The 22,026-nt window shown below is 39.4% G+C and overlaps 1 long non-coding RNA gene across 2 annotated transcripts in view; it reads left to right on the forward strand.

Moving 5' to 3' along the window:
• The first annotated feature begins 5,276 nt into the window (after window positions 1-5,276).
• LOC138690056 (uncharacterized) overlaps window positions 5,277-22,026 on the forward strand; it is a 61,671-nt gene continuing 44,921 nt past the window's right edge. For both annotated transcript variants that reach the window (XR_011328959.1, XR_011328888.1), the window contains exons 1-3: window positions 5,277-5,527; window positions 6,023-6,164; window positions 21,145-21,264. This is a non-coding gene — a long non-coding RNA (uncharacterized lncRNA). The remainder of the gene's footprint in view (window positions 5,528-6,022; window positions 6,165-21,144; window positions 21,265-22,026) is intronic.

The raw sequence follows: 22,026 nt of genomic DNA on the forward strand, positions 1-22,026 counted from the left end.
GAGCAATTTAGGGTATTCAGGGTATTATGCTACCCTGAAGTTATCCTGGGAAACACTGACTTGGTGACATTTCATTCCTTCCCTGATGTCTCTTTGCTCCAAGGAGGGATGTGATCATTTGTTGCTGGCTTGCACAGGGAACTGGGATGGATGAGGAGAGGCGGTTTTGATTCCATAAACATGCTGTCAGTCCTGGAGAAAGCAGTGTGGCAAAGTGGTTACAGGGAGAGAGCCATCATTAGGGTTAAATTGTGTCAAGCCACAACCACTAAAAGCTGTAATATGGGCAAGTTTCTTGAGAACAGGGTGATGGGAACAATGAAGACTTTATGGCACTTTTTGATTGCCTTTCATTCTCGTTTGATCCTCAGATAATGAAAACCTTGCAGAACACCATGGCTGGCCTGAAAAAACTTTTGGTATCAGACTGAGTGAGCTTATTTTTTTTACTGATCTTTTTCTAGTAAGAGTTACACTAACACAGTGTATGTTGTTGAAACTAATGGAAGGGAACAGGGAGAAATAACATCCATTCTGAATTATCAATCATTCAGAAAAGTACTAGTTTATTGTTGTGGTTTAGTACTTATAGAGCAGAACCTAATGTAGCCTTTTGCAATAAGAACCTGTAGGTAGCCTAAGCAGCATAGATGCGATTCATTATTTTTTGTTGCTCTGGCCAGGGTTCTGTGGCTGTCCTGTGACCTTGCTGCTTCAGAAACCAAAATGATTGGATAGGGAGATTGGTGCTAAAAGTCTGGGAGATGTTTGTGTGAAAATTGTGACTTTCAGTGCAAGCAGAAAAATAGTTGATGTAAATGAGACATGATCATATCTAAACCTCAGGCTGACTTTGGATTTCTAAATCTAAGTAGGTAACGATTTTAAGAATTAGTGAAATAAAGGAGTGACTGGGATCCTGGTAGGTTTGAAAGAGTAGTAACTGCACGTTTGAATTGCAGCCTGATCCTGTGCTGATTCAGTCCTGTGTTTATTGGTGGAAAATCCACCAGTAATCCTGGCCATTATCCTGCAGCAAACTGATGTAAATGTAAGAGTCTTCTTTAACCTTCTGTATTTCCTTCTGAAGAAGTGGCTATCTGCATCTTGATTCTTTCCTCCAAAGTTATGCTTTCTCTTTTGCTAGTTGGGGTTTGGCATTGATTGTGTTTCCTAAGAAGAAACACACAATTGTTTGAACAGGTACAGTTTAAAGAAGTGAAGACAAAGAACGTTTTATTGGTAACATAGTGTATAATTAACAGAACAGTTAATTGAATAGCTCTAGCCATAATTGCTTTAGAGAGGTACTGCCTTTAGAACCTTTAGAACATGATGTCACAGAAGAGAATATTTTGAGTTACAGTTAGTCAAGTTCAGCAAATGTTAGTCATTCTTAGGCAGATGCAGAAAAAAGTAAATACTGAAAATCTACAATGAAGCTGCTTAAATGCTTAATATTTGGTTTTGGGCATGCCCAGAAGTGCACCACTCCTGCCATAGCTCAGTCAGCTCTCCCAAATGGAATTTGCAACAAAGATGTTTAGATGTTTCTTTATCCATCTGCATAACCTATGAGACAGCCTTTCACAAATGAAAATTGAATTTTGTCATTTTTGTGGTTGCGATAATGGAAGCAAAAGCCTAAGTATCTTGTCCAAGTTCAACACAGCAAGTCAGTGATAGTTTCTCCCTTTCTGGCATCGTGGTTATTAAACCAACAAAATGCTCAGAATGCTACAGAAATGTTAATTGATGACTCATGGGATGGCAATATTGTGTGTGAATTGCTAATGGTCATGTGTCATGTGGGAACTCTGATTGGAAGTATGGAAGATGTAAACTTTTGTCATCTTATCCATCATTTTAATGGCAATACTGTTATGCATAGATGAGAAAAAACTACTGAGCTGGAAAATACACTGAACTGATACTTTTTCTGCATGAAGTCTTATTCAGCTGTTGACTTGCTTTTGGTATCAGTTCATCTGGCTTTATTGTGATATGTAATTTAGTTCCTTCTGTGTAATATACTTAATAGAACTTGATAAAGCTAAATGGATATTCTACTTTATGGATCTCTGCTGTGTACAACTGGAGAGAGAACTTAGTTAAGTGTTGAATGAACTCATAAATGCCCCAACAGCAAATTCTGTAAATGCTTATCTTTTGTCATGTTTTTCCCAGCAGAGCGGGGGGTGTGTGTGTGTGTGTGTGTCTTGAAAGTAGGGCACTAACATAAAGACAGTTTCCTTAGAAAATTGCTGATTGGTGGAAGTCACTCTGTGCTAAATGTGGAAAAACAGCACAAAGGCAGAGAAGAGCTTGCTTTATCTATCTCTGACAGAGATCTGCACCATTGGAGTCAGTACCACTGCCCGCACAGAGGATAAAAGTTCTCCTTGGTTTTGATATTGATGGTGAGCTCTGAAGCTGTGAAGACAGATAGATGGAGGTGCTCCAACAAGAAATCATGTACCTTAAGTTATTCCGGCTTCAGAACTTGCCAGAATATCTTTCAGGAGCTTTCAATAGCACATTGATAGCTAGAAATCAGACCTTAACATGTTCTGCCTCATGTAGTTATTGGCATCAGAGCACTGAACAGCCAGACAAAATGTTCTCAAATACGATGATGACTTTTAAAATCTGTGAGAATCTGTGCCTATCTACAACAGCAACTTCCTCACAGTAATTGAGACCAGAAATTTAGCCTGCAGCAACTGCAGTTCCTCATGACTTCACTGTGATTAGGGTCCCTCAGGCTAATTCACATTTAAATAATCACATGAAATACAAAGGTGGCTTTTCTTGAAAAGACAAATGCAGATAATCAACAGGCCATTCCTGGCTGAAGGTTGAATTAAATTTCTTTTCTATGACTTCTAATATGCAGTCACAATTTATATTTTAAAGAGATTTTAGGATGTAATGCAGCGTTCTTTTTCAAATATATGACTATTTCCAGGACTTGCAGAGAAGAGAGAGGGAAGGAAATGAGAGAAGAGATGGGAAGTCATGAAAACAGTGAAAGAGGAGACCTGGAACATGTTAACTTTTGTATTGGGCTGGCAGTCATGTATCAAGGAGTATCAGGCACATCTGTTATCAGGGGGAGTGTGACCACTCTGTCACCAGGTACTTCCAGGTTAATCAGCCTGACCACCATATCCTGAAGCCAGAAAAATGAGGTACCAGCACAGAATACACTGTAGCATGCCCCAGAACGGCTGTAAGGAGAAGAGTAGGCAGCATCAGGACCTGGTGCTGGTAAATATGACCCATGTGAGAAGGGCACATGCAGCAATCTCTCACTTGGTTTATGTAGCAGAGGGAACTAAGCAAGAAAGGTGGCACCCTTGGCAGGCTATTGAGTAGCCAGGAGGAGGGAAGCGTCAAGGAAGAGCTCTGCCTTCCAAAAGCAGAGCTGAGAGAGCAAGCCAGGAAGGAAAGGGACTCACTGTTACAATGCCATATTACTTTATGGCAGTCTCATGCTCACAATGTATTTCCAATGTCAGCACTGAAAAAGACAGCTGCTTTATTTTGAGAGGAATGGAGAAAAGTTTTCTGGGCAGAGGAGAGAAAAAAATTAATGCATGCATTTACATAATGGTCTGAAAAAATGTGGTTGAATAACGAATCAAAATTGTCTTTTTTGTTTTGATGATTGTAATGTGTTTTCCACTCCAGTAATCTCTGTGGGTTACAGTGAAATACATGAAGCTGTATGGTGGTACCACAAAAGACTTATATTCTTTAGTTTACAGCCATCTGGAACTTTGAAAAAGAAATAATTTAAGGGGTCACAGATATTTAGCCTGCTCTGTGAAAGTCGGCTCAATAAATAAGTACGCGGAAAAATGTGAGGGAGACTTCAGTGGAGATTAAGAAAAAGCGATATTGTTTTGAATGAAGAATGTTAGAAAAATGTTAGTGTTAGAAAATGTTTTTTCTAGATTGTTATATAAAAACACTCAGAAAATGAAACGCTAACATGCTGGTACAATGCATAATAAGCAAGATTAAATTAGATTTTATGATTAAATTTACATGAATTAATACAGTGTATATTAAGAAAGTCCTTGGAGAAATCAAAGACTGAAGTTTTCCTTCATAATGTTAAAAAAAAAAAAAGACAGAACATGGTACCCTTGGGCTATTTAATTTCCTCTGTATACCAAGGTTTGGGAAAAGGCCTTTTTTTCTTGCAATTTTTTAGTCTGTCTTAATTTATATTCCTTCAAAAAATTTTTTGGGGGGGGGCACTGTGGGGTGTTGTTTTTTTCATTCCAGAATTTGAGGCGAATGGAAGTCTCATGGGAATAAAAACAAAAGGCTGAAGAAATATTTGTTGCTGGCTCCAATTAGTCTGAACTGGAATTTAACTGGTAAATTAGTCACTCAGTAGACAAGAGCAAATTAGTTTGTTAGTTTGGATATATCTGAACAGATGATTCTTAGATTTCTTGGCCTGATTTTACGGTAAGCTTAGCAGAGTTAATTAATTGTTATCATTTATTGAGGAGTGAGCTCACGATCTCTGTAAGAGAAGGCTTGAAGCAATTATTTTGCACAGTAAAAACTTGCTTGCAGTAATGGCATAAATGTAAAATGACTTTATGATCTTTAGCAGAGTTATTGAATGCTAGCTGATTCACAAGACTACAATTTAACAATCCAAAAGGCTGAAAATGGAATAATTAAACAGAAAAGCTATGAGAAAATGCATGTACAATTGCTTGAGTCATGTCTTATCACTGAAGGTAAGCTGATTTGAATCTTGGAGCTAATTGGCACTCAATTGCTCTGCGCCCTGCAGGGTACCTCAATGACGTTATGCTGTGTCAGTAGTCACTGTAACAATGGATCAATGGGTAAATCTGAAGTCTTATTTGACAGAGAGGTCTGCGGCGTGTTCCTATATTAAACAGTGAAATCTATTGATTCACTTAATGGATCTGATGAGTTTGAGCTAAGTTCACAAAGAAACCCAAGTGATGAGGATCGTATTCAAATCTGCAAGGCTCCTATGCATCTACATGTGGGGAAGGTCAGTATGCGATCCATACCTGACAGCATGCTGAACAGGAGCTGGCTAACTGGTGGTGTAGGGAATACTGAAGAGAGGGGGTGTATCTGAAATCTTGCAGTGTTAGGAGTCTTTGGCCCCTGAATTTGGACTGGAGCCTGATCGTTTTTGAGAAAAGATTGAAATGCATTACTTGGAACCCTCTCTTCCAAGTGGGGACTCAAGTCACTGTTTTGTTGAAAACCAGACAAATCCCTGTTTTAAAGAAGATTTCACATTTATATGACCTTGAAGTAGTTAAAATTTTGTGCAGCAGAGGGAAAACCTTTACTCAGTTTCTTCGTTGTGCAGATGTATTTGTGTTTGTAAAGTCTTGAACCCAAAAGCATCTCTCTTCTCAACAGCAGTGAAGTGGATCTCACTCTTTGATTCATATGAGACTTTCTTGTTTACTGTGGAAAGCTGTATGTAGAAGCAGAAAATGGCCTCCTGCAGGTAAACTGGAGCTAATAGCTTTCTAGACCTATTGCATTTTGCCATTGTATCCTGTAAAATACTGTTGTCTGGACACAACATCAGAAGCACTTTAGATTTCTGGAGCTTTAAAAGGAAAGGCACAGTAAATGCCTCTTGCCTGGGTTCCTTGCTTCTCTAATACAATCTGCTTTTCAGTTACTTTTTCAGCGATTTGAATTGTGGACCCCTGTTCAATGACTTAGTTTCTCATGGAGGAGCAGGAACCTTGAAGATTCTGTTAGGTGTCTTGTTTAAAATACCATTCCTGTGTGCAGTACGGACCACAGAAAAAAATCAGCAAAAGCTGCATACTAGCCTAGCATACAGTTTGTGCTGATTTAACCCTCCTGATAATAACAAGGGACCTGTCCTGCTGAAAGATTGTATGTGTATTGCAGTGCTATTGGTTTTTCTTATTCTACTGAGCAAGATTTTTTCTGAAGTGGTTTTTTTTCCTGTTTTATAAAATATTAGGCATTTACCAAGACATAGGAAGACATAAAGGAAGTTGACATGTGAGGAGACAAAGCAGCAGATACGCGTGGACTAAATCCATGTTCTCCTGCCCAATTTTTTTTCTTGGACTTCTTTGATACCTCTCAGGTACACCTCTCAGGTATACTCTTTACCCTCTTTGTCTTACATCTTACCTCAGTGTTGCAGCCAACCTGGTCTGCCAATCCTTTTATGCCTGTTTTTCATTCAGGATGAAGCCCTTAGGCAGGGAGACAGGAATGTTGTAAAATGTTTAACGGCAGAGCCCCAGCTATACTGCCCCACATACACCATGCATGGCATTTCAGGGCACAGCAAGGTTTGGCATGCAGTCAGCTGCCCTTGGCGTTTGTGGTGGCTGCAGCTGCCATCTGCACAGTGGAGAGAAGATGGCATATTACCTTCCCATTTCAAACAGAATCTCTTGCTTTGCCCGTTTACTCACTGCTGTAAGTCTTCATGCAGCAGTTGTGGATTCATTGCTTTTTTTAAAATTTGCTCTCTTCAGCTAGATATTAACAAAACTCTCTGGAGTTTCCAGTCTTCCTCTTTGGTGTCCATCCTATCTGTAGGTACATGGCTTTAATTCTTAAAGATCTAATATACTCTTCCTTTCTCACATGCCCAGTTCACCCTGTGGGAAGAATGGCTTAGGCACCATGGGCCATGTGCTGATCAGCTGAATTTCAATGTCTCCTGTATGGAGGGAAGGTTAATTTTCATTCCTCAATCGCAGGCTTCTTGCACTGTCCTCTGAATCACCTGCTACTCATTTGGTAAGACAAAATAGACACAAATAACAAGGTATTCCATAAACAGTAGACTGAAATCAAGTTTCCTGTGAACTTGTACTGTTGTCCCTAGAACAAACCCTAGCTCTTTGTATTCCTGATGGCTGCACCACTATCTCCACGATATCTTATGTTCTCCTTCGTACTCTTATGGTACCTCTGCTGTCTTCCATCTACTAGCTGTGCAAGGGGCATCATGTGCTCTGGTTCATTCCAGCTGTGTGACCACTTAGTGTGTATGAATGTTTGTATATATTTTGAAACATTTAGAAATATGTAGAGGCTTTGAGACCTCTGTGTATCAAATCTATCTGATGTTGACTCGGTTGTTTCAAAAGTTATTGCAGGTTCGGGAGAAGGTGGCAAGGAACAAATGATGTTGCATTGCATGGTTTATCACTAAATATTTTTTTTGTTCTTATGGCTAGTCAGAATTTTCTTTGCTGCAGCTTGTGCCCATTTGTATTAATCTCTGCTTTTAAATCTCTTTTACTCCAAAATCAATGATTACATCTGTCTTCTGTTAAACAGCGTGCAAAAATCTTCCCTGTTATGGGTTTAGGCATGTCCACAACGCACAGGCTCAGTGGAAACCCTAGGACATGACATCTTCACATGAGTCTTGCAGTTTTCTTTGATGGTTTCTGTAGCCTTTGCCCTGCTCTTCTGCCTTGCTTGTGTCGAGCCCATCACGTATTGCACCCATACCTAAAGTCATATGGCGTAAGGCAGAAGACAGTGGTTTGGGGCTATTTTCCTCTCCCATTGCTGCCCCTTAAGCCAGCCAGGCTGTGATGGTAGCTAGCAGCACCCCTGTGCAAGCTGGCCACCCACGCTCTGCTCACGCCTTTACCTGCACAGAGGTGGAAGAGGGTTGACACTCTGAAGGCTTTTTTTGCATATCAGTTCTTATTATATTATTCACGAGGCTATTCTGTATTAATTAGATAATTTTGACTATTAGGCTGTTAAAACAGTATTTGGACTATCAACACATTCCTAGCTTCATGTATGTTCCCTTTGGCTTTTAACAATATTTTGGGCACCCTGATCTTGTGCTCTTGGAGGGTGCCAAGAGCCTATGTCCCAGGAGCCCAGCAGCACTGCCCTTAGCAGCAAGTGTCGGAGCAGTCAGGCAGTTCCCAGCAGGACCAGCCTCACTGATGGTGGGCACAGGATAGAGTGTAAAGGCATGATGCATGTCTGATTGCAGTGCTCCTCTGGTATCTAACCAACCAAAGGTAAGCAGAAGTTTAAGGTATCTTGTGTTCTTGAACATTTTATTATTTACATGGATAAAGTAAAACTTAGAGAAGCATCTGGTGGATTTTCTATCAAAGCTGATCTGATCTAAACAGCTGGAGACTGAGTAGACTGACCAGTCAGTGCCCGTGGCGGACTGTCTTACAGTCCTGCCATTCAGATTAAAGAAGTGATTATATCTATTTCTTCACCTCTCTTCCTAGATCTCTTTCCTAGGAAGCCAATGCAGAGGAACAGGCTTTTGCCTTGATGTAATGTGAGACTAGGACATGGCTGGATCCAGGGGCCCAGCTTCAACAGTCAGAAGTGAGCAGGCGCAAGGACCAATAGAGCCTGGCAGTTGCATGGTGACCCAACTTGTGAGCTTGAAGTCCCAATCCTTTCTCCACTGTGTGAAGAGTAGTGAGAGGAAGAGCTGGGGTAGGGGAGGAGACACCAAAGTGGTCCCAGGCCAGTGGCAGAAGGGAGCTGGAACCCTCTTCTTGTTGCCTCTCTGGGTGCAGTGTGTTTCCCTTAGGAAAGGGGGAGGAAATTCTGCTGGAGAGGAAAGGAAAGAGCAGGAATTGGAAAAGGTGGGAAGAGAATGTGGTTAGAAAAAGTGGAAGTAGTTAAAGGACAAGCGAATGGGAACTGGATGCTACAAAGCACAAGCGGAGTGGAGAAAGGAAGACAGAGGGAGAGATAAAGCCACTAAATAATATAAAAGCATGCAGAAACAGTTGAAGAGCAGGAGAGCAAACTCTGGATTCTTTTATTACGCTATTACAAATAAAAATGTAAAAACATTTCATTGGCTGTGAGTAAATACTATGAAATGGCTTGTTTCTAGTGAAAAGCAAAATGATAAAACTGTTTTGCTTAAAAAAATGAGTAAGCAGATATATTTGAGTAAGGAAAAAGAAATCCATACAATGTAAGTAGGAAATGAGGCTGTAAAACTGAGGTGAGGTCTGCAAGGTATCATCTTGTGCTCGCATTTGCACACTCTCTCTTGCTCTCATCATGGGCCCTTTGGGTTGGGTTATGATGCCGTAGTCTTTACATAAGTCACTTTAAATGATAGCTTTGAGTTGTCTTTAAGGCATTTTTGATTCCAAGCTTTCTGAAATGGAATGAATTCTGGCAAAAGTTTAAAACAATCACACTAGGTAGTTCTGGATTTTGAAACAGGGAAAACTTAACATTAAAGAAAAAGGAATCAGTCAATCCCATTTCTCTAATCTCCTCCCTGCTGTTGTGTGGGGATCTAATTCAGGGTTTTATATATGAGTTTGCAACTGCTTAGAGGAAGAAAAAGTAGTTCATACTTTTTACTGGAACAAATTAATGCTGGCTTTCTTAGCTGTCACAATTTTATGGATGCGACATAAAGGTATAAGTAATATTGTAATAATGGCACAGTGAGAAAGTGGTGAGAACTATGGGGGTGACAATTGAATGTGTATTCTGAAAATGCTCTTACTGTAAGAAGGGAAAAAGCTGCTTTTTTTTACCCCCACATCAAAGTGTCTGACATCTTCAAAAAGGTCCAGCTGGGTCTTTTTTTTTCTTTGTGTGAACAAAGATGTAAAATGCAAAAACGTCAGTAAGTTCTTTCTATTGCCTCATATTGGCTGACTAGTTATAAGCCAAGCTTCAGTAAGTGTTATTTATGAATAGAGAGAAATGACTTTCTGCTTGGTGTGTTTCCAAAGCAAATTGCAAATAGTGGTGAACATTTTATTTTATTTTCTCCACTTGAATTTCATTAAATAACTTTTCACAAATTTGTGCAGATTCCTATAATGAAACTGAACACAAATGATGCAAATTCTTAATGATCATAATACAGGGTGCTAATCTGGATGGTGAACCTGTAAAGGGAAGTAACCAACATATGGCTCTAAATGATAGACACTGTACCCTAAAAATAAATTGCAAAATACCTGATGACCAATAGGACTTTTTTTTTTTTAATTCCAGGATGTTTCTTGAGCTGTCCTTTTAAACTTGATTGCATCAAGCAAGTTCCTAGGATAGCTGCAGAAGAGCTACTCGTTGTTTTTCTTTTCTGTAGGAGCCCCCCAACACTGTGTGATGCCATGCACAGTTCTCTTTTTGTTGGCATGCTGTTGACAGTTCCTGCCTGAGTTGTAATGAATAATCCAAAATTAAATTCCAGATAAAGAAATCTGTTTCTTTGTGCTGTGTGTAAAGGCAGCTGTTATGGTGGTTCATTTTAGGTAGACGCTGTAGGCAATTTATTTTGGAATTTGTTGGCTGGCATAGAACAGGCATAAAAGGATGAGGACAGAAGAGGTCCTAAGGAATCTGCAGGATTTAATGCTATTGGTTGGAAAGGATGTCATGCAAACTCCCAACATTTCACAGAGCAATGAGCAGCCTGACCAGTTATCTGTTTCCATACATCTGCTGTGAAAAGTACAGATTTTCCCTTGTCCTCCTCTCCCTTGCGCAGGCTTCGTGTAGAAGCTGTTTCAGTTTTGCACAAAAATAACATTGACTTAAGTCCTGCACTTCTGATTGTATGCATTTCTTTGGTTCTTAATCAGCAAAACCTTATATACATGTTTTCTTGTTTTCCCTGGCATTTATATTCTGGTGCATAATTTTAAGGAAAGATGATCTGGAAGCTGTTTATTCAAGTAAAGCAATTTTCTGGAGAGCACGTTCTGTTACACTTGCTAGCTTACTGAAAATGTCATCCCAGCTGGTGTGAAAGTACTGTGGCTTCAACATCCTATTGCTGTTTTAGATGCTTGCTGTATCCTGTACCTTTCTAATATGAAAAGAAGAGACTCTCGGATCTGTGGCAGGTCTCTGCTTTTCATATAACTTAAAATAAGACTGCAGTAAATTATTTAGTGGCTTGATCATTTGTGTGTGTGTGCTGAGTTTGTTTTTTGTTTGTTTGTTAAAGTGAGGATATTTCCTGAGACTTAGAAAGCTGTGATCAAATATTCAAAGACAGCTGGTTTGCCAGCACTACAGAAGGAAAGGAAAACGGCTCTACTGTTTAAAATTAGCCCCTGGAGTTTGCATTGGAGCAGTCCTGAACTCGTTCTGTAATTCAATAAATGACTTGTATGTTTCAGTTACGTCCAGTAGTATTCTGAGTAAAACTATGTCTCTAAAGAAGAGCAGGATATTGGAAACAGATAGACATCCGTAGGTGTCAAGGAACTATTGGTTTATGAAAGGATAAATGATGCCAGCATGCTGTGTTCCATGAGGCGGGCTTCAGGAGACTGAGCTTTCCCACATGTAAATACCTGGGGTCTGGCAAAATGGCCTTTTTAGCCTCTGTCTTCTCTTGGGGACACTGACTGCATTGCTATTACCGTGTTAGCCTGCATGGTCTCTATTTAATTTAATCTTGCAGGGATTGAGGAAGTGGGAGAAAGTAGAGGAATGGGCTATTTGGAGACGTTAAGAACAAGTGAAGGTTTGAATGAAAGCAGTCAAAATTAAGAAATAATTTGTATTAGAAATTGTATTGTACTACAGAGGTCTAGTATAGCAATTCTCAAATACTGTCTACCTTAGAGAAAGCAGTGTAGACCAGTAGCAATGAAATAATGTGTTGTGAAGAAGAACTGTCATCACTATATACATTTTGGGAAATCATATCCTGGCTGAGATCCCTTTCCCAATGAGACCAGCATGGTGGAGATTCATGGTCTAATGAGAACAAAGTCAAAGGGTTGCTTATGAGATTGCTTGATTGAAAACACTCCAAGGCTAAAACTTTGCAAAATAGGATGAGGCTTGGGCTCTTGAGATATCAACCTAGTGGAAAGTCTGAACACAGGAATATTTTGAGTGTTCATTACTCTTTAAAGGCACTGGCAGTAGAGCATAGAATTAGAGGCCAAACTTCAGGCTCGTGTATATAAATTCTTATGCCTTCAAGAGACAATTACAAGGTGGAAAAAATAGACATCAGCTTTATTGCTTAAACATCTTTCCAGGATTTTTCAAACTATTTTCCTGAAAATACCTGTCAGAGCAACATTCAAAATCGTAATGATTGTGCAAATCACTCATCCCCTGGGTGTGATTTAAGGCGCAAACATTTTGCATAGTCAACAACATTTTTGCCTTACCCTGTGGCTCTAATTATCTGCTGTGATGCATAATGTAGCAAAAGTGCTTTGGTGAAAAGCAGTGTTTCCATTTTGTACTGGCTTACATGAAAAAAACCAAACCAGTTCCAAACTTCTCTGTTTGCAACAAGATTTCAGTAGCATGGCTTCTCTCTGCATATTGTATGAATTACTGGCCTAGAAGAAAGGATTTAGTTCTGTCAAGTTTTTTACTAAGAATTTGCTGAAGTTAAAGACAAATGGAATAAAACTGAGAAACTCAAGTATGAATTCACAGAGATGGCTTTTAATAGACTGGGTATTAGAATTGGTAACTGAAGGGCTAATTACATGCATTTTAATCATTATCATAAGGAAGTACTTTGAAGTGTTTTTAATTAATGTTTTATAAAATAGCGCTTTTTTAAAAAAAGATCATAGAAGCAATCATTCCCTGCTGAATTACATGTTTTGGGAGTGTGGTTTTACATTTTTCTAATATCCCATCAGTGTAGGACTTCTTACTTCAGTGCACCTGGAGACCTGTGTTTTACAAGTACATCAGAACAGAGCTTTGTCGCAGAGCAGGTTGCGTGCAGTGTTTGATAAGACTAGTTTTGCATAAATGTGGTTTTGGCAACTTGTTGCCATGCCATCCAAAACAGCTGTCTACTCTGGAATTGCCTGGTATGGCCATAGCCCTGTTTGTTAGCTACTTTGTCATGATCTACAAATCCTTTAATCTGCTGTTTTGCCCTTCCTCTAGCAGCCTGCGCAGAGCTCAGGGCAGGTGGTGGCTGGGGATTAGGTGACCTTTGGTGCTCTGCTTAGCATTACACTGCAGTATCCAGAGTCTAATATGTAAGCTTGAGAAAAGCTCTGCATATGATAAACATAAAAGCTGGACAGTAAGATGTTATCCTATGTAACTATCTGCAGTATTTTTGACTTTCATTCTGGCTCTTGAACCCTGGGCTGCAATCCATTTATGAGAACAATAGGAAAATGCAAGTTTTTCTCCAGCCTTTGGAAAGTGAAGTGCAACACACTTAGGATCTGGGTAGAAAGGCTCTGCAGAGGGAGCTGAGAGATCTCTGCTTCTCAAGTGGAAGTGCAGCCTCTTGAATTACAGAAAAAAACCAGCTTTTCTCACATGCTGTGTTCTGCTGTGCTGTGATAATTGCTTTTAGTAACTGTGCTAGCTAGTGTGCTGGGTGCAGTGCTGGCGCACTGGGATATGCTCTAGGAACAAAAAGCCAGTTCTGCTTTTAATTAGGCTCTCAAAGTCGTACTGGTAGTAGTGTGATGGAGAACTGTGACAGACTGTCATATGTGATTGACAGGAAGGTCATGGGCTCTACATGACTGGAGATTTTTTAAGAATAGGTTAGAATATATCAGAAATGAGAAATTTTAGCTGGTCCTGCCCTGAAGCTGGGGAATGGACTAGCTGGCTTCATAAACTCTTTTCCAGGGTTATTTTCATAATCTCTGAATTCAGTGATTGCAATAAATGACTGATATATCTGTGCATAATAATCAGTGTGTCCCAAGAACGAATAAACTGTGTAACACATAGAGGAAAGGTGTAAGTATAAACGTTTATTTTCCCTACTGTTATAATGATTTTTTTTTCTTTCTGTTTTTGTATGTCTAAAGGCATTTCATCGTGTTTAGCAGTTACTTCAGACTCCCTGCTGTCCTAGGGAGCTGGAGGAAGAATTGAGCTTACTCTCCTTAGCTGTTCTGCTCTTTCAAGAAAATATCTATGATTTTCAGACCCGATAAATACAGGTCCTCAAGACCTCTGAGGCTTTCTGAATTCAGAGGGGGGGATTTTTTTTAGTGAAAAGAAATTATGAAGTACTTTGTAGGCTAGGGAGCAGCTTGCTGCTGTGTCATGGGGTCAGAACACTGATACTCAAAGGCACAATGTCCTCTTTCCCTCAGCAGAGTAAGAGCTGTCCAGGCCGTAGGCTTTTGCAACCAACATGCAGAAAGGGCACATCAGACCATAAGCACACATTGCAGCAGTAAGATCATAAAAATTGTAGTACTGGTGGGAACGGGAACCAAGTTCAAGCTGCGTGGGGTTAGGTTAAAGTAACTTCTTGATGAAGACCAGTCATGGAGTCTGACATGTGTGACGTGTCTGACATAAGTGTCCCATTGGTCATTGCTATTTTGGAGTGGATGTGTGTTCTGAGTGTGCTCTTGGTTTTGAGGAACTATTGGGGGGGGCAGATAAGGAATCTTCTAGTACCTGTTCACATGTGCTTAAGTCGCAATGTGATGTACAATATTCAGCATTTCCTTTTGTGTTGGGATCTTCTTATCCTACTTTGCTATCTCATTTAATGTGTTAGAAGAAACTTGAGGAACTTGAGATGAAAGACATTGTCTTAGCAAGAAGTACTCCACTTTTTTTTTTTTTTTTTTTTATAATGAGACTGTTAAAAAGAATTGTTTCCTTTTGGTTGAATACTCATTGAAATAAAAAAATCTACTTCTGATACTGAGAATATGAACTTTTGGCTAGTTGATTTACTGCTTACTGATAAGAGATGTGTATATGCTTCTGGCTCTGGGGGGGATTGCCAGTTTTCAAAGCTAATACATGTGTAAGAAGGTCACTTCTAGAGGCAGAGTAATAGCTCAGGGGCAGAGATCTAGCTATGTGGTCAGAAAATAGGCTACTATAAGTTAACAAGGAAAAGTGCAAACTAGCATGTGAAATGAAGAAAATAATCCAAGTGAGGAGATAGATTTGGGATAGAAACTTGGAAAATGAAGTAATCTGAAAAGAAACTTAAGGACTGGCTAGTAGATGGCAGCTGCAGTGCTGTGTAACAGCAACAGGAGCCATTCTGGCTAGTCTGGGAACCTTGTTACTAAGCAGGGAGCAAACCCTTCTTCTACTAATACATCTTTGTAATTTAGAAGACTGGATTGTAGATGTCATTAAGACAAAGATTTTTGGCACATGGGTTGGAGTCTAATGCAAATTGGAAGGTAATGAAAGAACCGATGTGTTACAAAGATTAAGCAGAATAGAGATGAAGGACTGATTTGTTTGGTTACAGCCAAAATAATGGGACGAAATTGAGCCAGGTACAACATTTAGGTTGAACATTTAGGATGAAATTTCCTCATGATGAGAACTACTATTTATGTAAATGGCTTCCTGGGAAGTGCTGAAACCTCACTGCCGGGCCTGTTTTAGAACCAGGCTGGATGAAAAGCTGGTGAAGGTACAATAAAGAAAACCAACCTTTGTTAAGAGACAGGGGTGCTGTAGCTCCGTTCAGAGGAATTTCCCGTGCTTAGGGCCAGTGAATGAGTGTTCCAATAGCCTAAATGAGGAGCACTTTATTAGTTCAGTGTCGTTCCTTCATTGCTCCATGATTTCCTTTTCAGAAAAGTTTGTAGCAGGAAGGCTATGAGCAGTGATGGCCTCTGAGGCTCGCCATAGCACCTGAGAAGCAGCCCTGGAAGGGCATGTAGATGCCAGCAGCCTAACGCCATGCTAACAGAGACTGCTGGACATCAATAAGTGAAGCTTATTTATCCAGCTCTAACAAGGACTGTCATTAAAATTTGTAACCTTGGATACTCATTATTGGATTTAAATTAAAATTCAGGGTTGTGCTCGTTGTGCTGTTACTTGAAAGCTTTGATGCTGAAAGCCTGTTTTTAACACACAGTAAACATATCTTTTAGGAAGGATTGCCACTTTCAACCCCTTCTAGTAGTGACGAGTGGATATTCTACCAATTAAATTTATTGTGTGCTTAGTAATTTTAGAAAGAAGACTGGAACCTCATGAACAATGTTGTTGTAGAGTGAAGTGACAGTCCTTCAAAACAGGTATTTTATTACTAGCATACTGATATGGTTATTTAGTGGTATGACAATTACAACCCTTTAATAGTAGTATTAGGGTAGTGACCTCACCTATAGAGAGCATACAGGGTATCTTTCTTCTGTTTCTGGTTGCAGCTTTGGCTACTTTTTGTAGTTTATGGGAGACTCATTGGTGGTATGTTAAGAATGAACCAAAATTTAAGTTTAGTAATGTTGAAGTCAGCATTATGGAGTGTGACTAGCTAATGTGTATGCTGATAACATTAACCTTTTGAAGATGTTTTCCCTAAAAAAAAATATGCAGGTTTCTGTTTCTCTTCTATTGACTCTACGTTTTGATATTCTCCCACACTTAGTGCTTTCAACAATATGTATTATATCAAAATTCCTTTCTCAGTTCATCTGTTCTAGACCTTTCCTTCTACTTAAGTTTCCAATATTTTCCTCTCAAGTACTGTTTCATGGAAGTAATGTTTTCTTTTGTTGTAACTATATCCATAAAGCCTGTACCTGGTGCAAGAACGTAAACAGCCCTTCTATTTCAGTTCTGTAAGTTGGGATGTTTCCCTAGTGCTATAGTAATATGATTTGAGCAGCCATTAGGATGATATATACTTCTGCCTTTGCTTTCTAACCCCTATCCAGGAGTCTCTTGGGAAGATCCAGGAATCTGTGAACATAGCTCCTGTTGCATCTCTAACAGCATTTTGCTGAATATGTTATACTTGTTTTGTTTTGCAGAAAACTGTTTATATAATCCCCCTTACTCTGGGATATTCTGTCCTTGAGGGGGAGCACTTGGATTTTAATTATTTGCCAGATGAATCACAAATAAGTGTGTTTTTAATTCAAGTCCCAGGTTTAATTTAACTCTGTGGGCCTATTAGCTTGCAAACTTTAAAATTAAAAAAGAGAAACTTTGGTGTTTTTCAAAGAGCTATTCTAGGCATACTTTTGTTATTGTTGCTTTTTTCCCCCCATCCCTCTCCCTTGTTTCTTCTGTTTTTTCTCTGATATCACCTTCAATACATTTGAAAATAGCAAAGAAAACAGCTCATTAGTTTGTAATAATTAAGCATGTTTTGTGTTCTGTATTAGCCACAGAAGCAAGGGTTAGATCTGACTTGAGCATAATTGTGTGTTGGGCATCTCATTCTGCTGAAGGGAGTGGAGATGTTGAAGCACTGTGGTGTGCAGCCTGCACCAGGCAGCGCTGGGGCATCTTTTTTTTGGTCTTTTTTGGTCTTTTTTTTTTCCTTATAGCTATTTAAAAACAGATAAGCAAACACATTTAACACAGAAAAGAATTAGTGGCATGTGCAAGTTTTTTCAAATAGCTTTGCTAGCTGTATAGAAGTACGTATGTAACAGAGGATCTGTATAGATAAACCTATACAATAGGTTTATATAGGATCACAATAGATGAGGATCTCTATCAGTCTGTTTATATTTCCTTTTTCACACTTGGAGTGATATACTTAAATATTATGATAAAGAAATTTGTGTAACTCGATGAGGATGAGCTGTTTCTTTTTATGAGACTGACATAGGTTAGCTTTCTTGGCTTTGACTTTCATTCAGTTTTAATATGCATTTCACAGAGCAACTACCCTTTTTGCTGCGTCCAGCTGTAAATACTAAGAAATGATGTGCAGAGGAGGAAGGCAGATAGTTACAGGCTGCTAGCTCTCACTGGCGTGGAACTGCTGTAACATCACTTGTGGTGATTTAGCAGTCTGGACCTAATCTGAAATGAGCTGTGATCTTTTAGTAATTTCCTAAAAGGAATTAAAAGGTACAAGCCAAAGATAATTAAAATATTCTTCTGGAAGCCATAGAAAGCTGTTCTTCAGTATTGCTGTAATAGACTGACAACGGGATTAATCAAGGTCATTTGTGAAGAGTTTATCTAGCTGCAGAAGGAGGAACACCGTGTGGCTTATTTGTAAACTAAGCGAAGAGGTGCTTTCTGCATATTGCCTTTCAGACTGAAGGCTAACCTGAATCCCAACCAGGCAGAATCTCTCGCTGAGGGTGAGTTTGGGTGAGTCCCAGCACTTTTCCACCCCATTCAGACAGGTTACAGAGAGTTTTCTGAAAGTGGGATAAACAGCGTTTCTCTTGGTCAGTGCTAGTGTTTTAGTCAGATTGGCAATGACTGAGCATTACAGGTTACTAACACCTGTTAAAGCCAGATCTGTAATGGTAAAGGGAAATATGACACCGGCTGTGTTCAGTTCAGACTTTAGTGATGTCTTTATTCAGAAAGCCTGAATCTGAAATGCAAAATAACAACCCCAATCTCCTCAGGTTTAGCCCTCCTCTACTGGTGTGCCATATACAACATGGGAAGGAGAAGGATTTCCTGATGAACGTTTCTCAGAGGATTCAGTCTGCTTTACAGGATTTTATTAGTTGAGCCCACTTACATACTCCTGTAAAGCTAACAAAGCCTGGTGTTTCACACTGGGCTATGTAAAAAAACCCAAATGCTGCAAAGCTTCTTCTGGAATGGGATATTGTCATGGGTCATTAACAATTCTGCCTTAGAGTGCTTGTAGGGGAAGCAAGAGATGGTGCTCATTTCGAATAGGGAGTGAATTTAAAAAGTGGGGACAATGTAATCACCAATTCACGAGTGAAAATGGTGACCTCTGGAAGAAGGGGGCAGTTTAGGAGCGTGGGTTATAGAGATATTTAGATTAAGAATGCAGAATTTCTGTGAAAAAAACAAATTGGATGTTTGCTTTCAGTAGCTGAAATCCCTCAGAGACCTCACAGCATGCGTTCAGTACTGCCTAGTGAGTTAGGATGATAGCGTAGGTGGCAGAAAATATTTGGGTTTTGCCAGGAAAATACAAGGGATTTTAGAGCAGCCTAGTTTTACAGTAAAACAGAAACAGATCTGCCTTCCCTCCAAGTGAGACAGTCCCTTTTCAAAGCTTTCAAATAAGTGGTAGGGGAGGAAAACAAGCTTTACACACACCTTCTTTGACTAAAGAAAGGATGTTAATGAGCATTCATGAAAGCAGGCATGTGGTTAGATTTACCCTGATTTCAAAACATCTGTTTAGGTTTTGTTCTCTTCTTTCAAATAAACTCATGGGTTGCTGGGATTAACCCCAAGTTTTTTGCTCTGCTCAGTGCCATATAAACATATAAATTAGCTCATTCTCTAAATGTTCCTTCATTAGCCATGAGTTCAGTTAAATAAAAAACATTGAATACATGTTCACTTAAAAGTATCTGTTTCTCACTCAGGGCTCAGTCTGGGGGCTGCTAAAATCCCATGGGTGGGAATCTAATTGCTCAACTTCTGTCGGGTTGTGACTGCCACATGGCAGGATCCTCTCCAGAGCCTGCAGTTTATGAATTGTTGTCCTTTTTTTTTTTTTTTAATTATTAAAGACTTGGAGCTGCCATATCTCTTAGGGGGGGCAACAGTTACACTTGCTGGGTGGCAGATGCAGGGCTGGGCGTGGGGACACACCGATGCTATCCTGCTGAGAGCTGGGAAACAGCTGCATCCAAATGCTTTGCCTCCCATAGCTGAAATCACCCAAAAATACAGGTTTCATATATTGTACCTCAGATACTGCTGACTGAGTGCCCAATTAGTCATCTCTTTGTACTTCATGCAGTGATTTACACTTGCGCGGTGTGGCTGTAAAGTATTTCATCTCTACAGTATGCACTTGTGCACTTGTAAATAATTACACAGGGTATAAAGCAGTGGAGAATCGGGACAAAATGTGTGCCATTCCCTCACTATGCTGGTGCTACAAATTTGGTTATATAATCCTGAAGTAAAAGTTTAAGGTGAATGCAGAAAGGTGATATTAATCTGTGATAGTTAACATGGAGTTTGATGCTTGTAGTCTTCATCTGAATTTAATTGGCATACTTCTATCTCTGCTTTGATTGCTTTTTTTCCTGCATGTTTAGTGAAATGTGATGGAAAAATAAATCAGTGGAACAGATTCTATGCTAGCTCTTACTGTTTTTTTTTTTTAAAAAAAAAGTAAAATGTTTTGTGGAACTTGTCAATCTTAGAAAAAGTTTAATAGAACCTGTTCCCATCTAAATTATGTTGAAATGGCCTTCTTCTATTTTATTGCTTCTATTCTATTTAATTTTCAATCATTTTCAATTACTTTGTTTTCACTTCTATAAAACATTTTTCCTCACTAGTAAAATGAAATGCATTTGCAGTTCTGAATTGAACTAGTAGTTCAGTAGTTCTGAAAAAAGTTTGGGTTTTTTCTTTTTTGCTTGTTTTGGAGTGGTTTTTTTTGTTTGGGGTTTTGGGGTTTTTTTTTTGGTTCCTGTTTTTGACATTTTCATTCAGAACAAAAAAAATTCACTGTTGGAATTTCCCATACAGCAGAAGATCTGGATCTGTAAACAGCTCACATACTTATTTAACCTTTCAGTTAAGACTTTTGGATTATTATTAGTATCAATTGTGAAGCTGAGCTTTGATGGTAGTGTATCTTTTTTTAAAATGGATAATGGGAATCTTCTCAGTCACATTTTAATTGAAATTTATTTGAAAGCCTCTGTACAAAGGACATAGTTAAATGACCTCCCCAAGGCCTGCCATTTGCTAATAGCCAAATACAGATCAGCAGATGCTTCGGCAAGGAACACTGGTGACGCTCATTAGCAGTAGGTGAATAATTGTCAGAGCGATAGTCCCCTCATGGCAGAGCAGGTGCTGATGTTCCATTTCTGTTCTAGCTTTGGTCTTTGGTCTTTGACAGCTTTCGTCTTTGCTCTAGATTACAGCTGAAAGAAGACCTGTTGCATTCACAGTTGTACTTGCAAGAGGAGGGCTGTATTAAGATCTATTTCATAGTATACCATATAAAATCTGATGCTTATCTGATGTGTACAGGGTCCACTGTCTGCTTACTGACCTGCCATTCAAATGATACTTGTGTTTCCTTTTTAATAACCATTGCTGTTTTATTTTATAATTCTGGTAAAGCTGGAGATTATACCAATGCAAAATTGGAGCTTGAAAGAAATGCAATTTGTGTTCTAGTTATTACTTATCTTATAATGATATTAAACACATGTATTTTTCTTATTCCAGGTAGCAGGGTGGTTGCTGGAGAGTGTTTTTCTAGAGTGGTAATGCTTCTCCCTTGCTCATGAGCTTTCTGAATACCTCTAGAAAATCAAAGAAGGATACATCTTTTCCTCATTCATCCCTGTAAGTACAGATACCCTATTCCCATTTCTAAGAGGTGCTTTTACTGAAAGCAGGGTTTAAGTAGGATGTTACCATTTTCATTTCGATGAATGATCTCTCTGGAAGGCTGGGTCTTACTGAGTTCATACCCAAAGATAAAAGAGCATCCTTGGTGCCTGGTGGGAGCAGAGAAAACGCTCTTCCCTTCCTCCCTCATGTAGTCAGCAGCCAGAGCTGGGCAATCAGTTCCCTGTTAGTCTGGGGTCTCTGGGCTTCCTGCGCAACCTCAGCACTGGTGCCTCCTGTTAGGCCTGCTGGGCAGAACAACTGTGGCTGCCAGTGGTGGACCCAACAGGGGAGGTCATGCGCTAGATCTCTAGGCCCATGCAGACAACCCTATGGGGGAGCCAGGTGGAAAGTGAGAAGTTTACTCATCCTTTCATTTTGTTCTCTGTACATGAAAGTCTTTATTTCTTGCTATTTCAAACCTTGATTCTTTTCTTTATAGGGCCTTTTTTTTCTCCCCACTATTTTATTCTGGGTAGAATATTTTATTCCACGTAGAATATTTTATTCCTTTGGAAAAGCTATAGCCACACAGAAGGGCTGGAGAGTCTGACCTACTAATTCTCCATCTTTTTGCATCATACTATCATTTATATTTGCAAAAAGTGGCAGTAGAATGATACCTAATACATATGTAGTGGGCTGTACAATTTGGGCATAAGTATAAATATGTGATGTGCAAGGAATATAAAAATCCAGCCTATGCTCACAACCAAA

This window comes from Haliaeetus albicilla, chromosome 1 (assembly GCF_947461875.1).
Source record: "Haliaeetus albicilla chromosome 1, bHalAlb1.1, whole genome shotgun sequence".
In the NCBI taxonomy this organism is placed as follows: Eukaryota; Metazoa; Chordata; class Aves; order Accipitriformes; family Accipitridae; genus Haliaeetus; species Haliaeetus albicilla.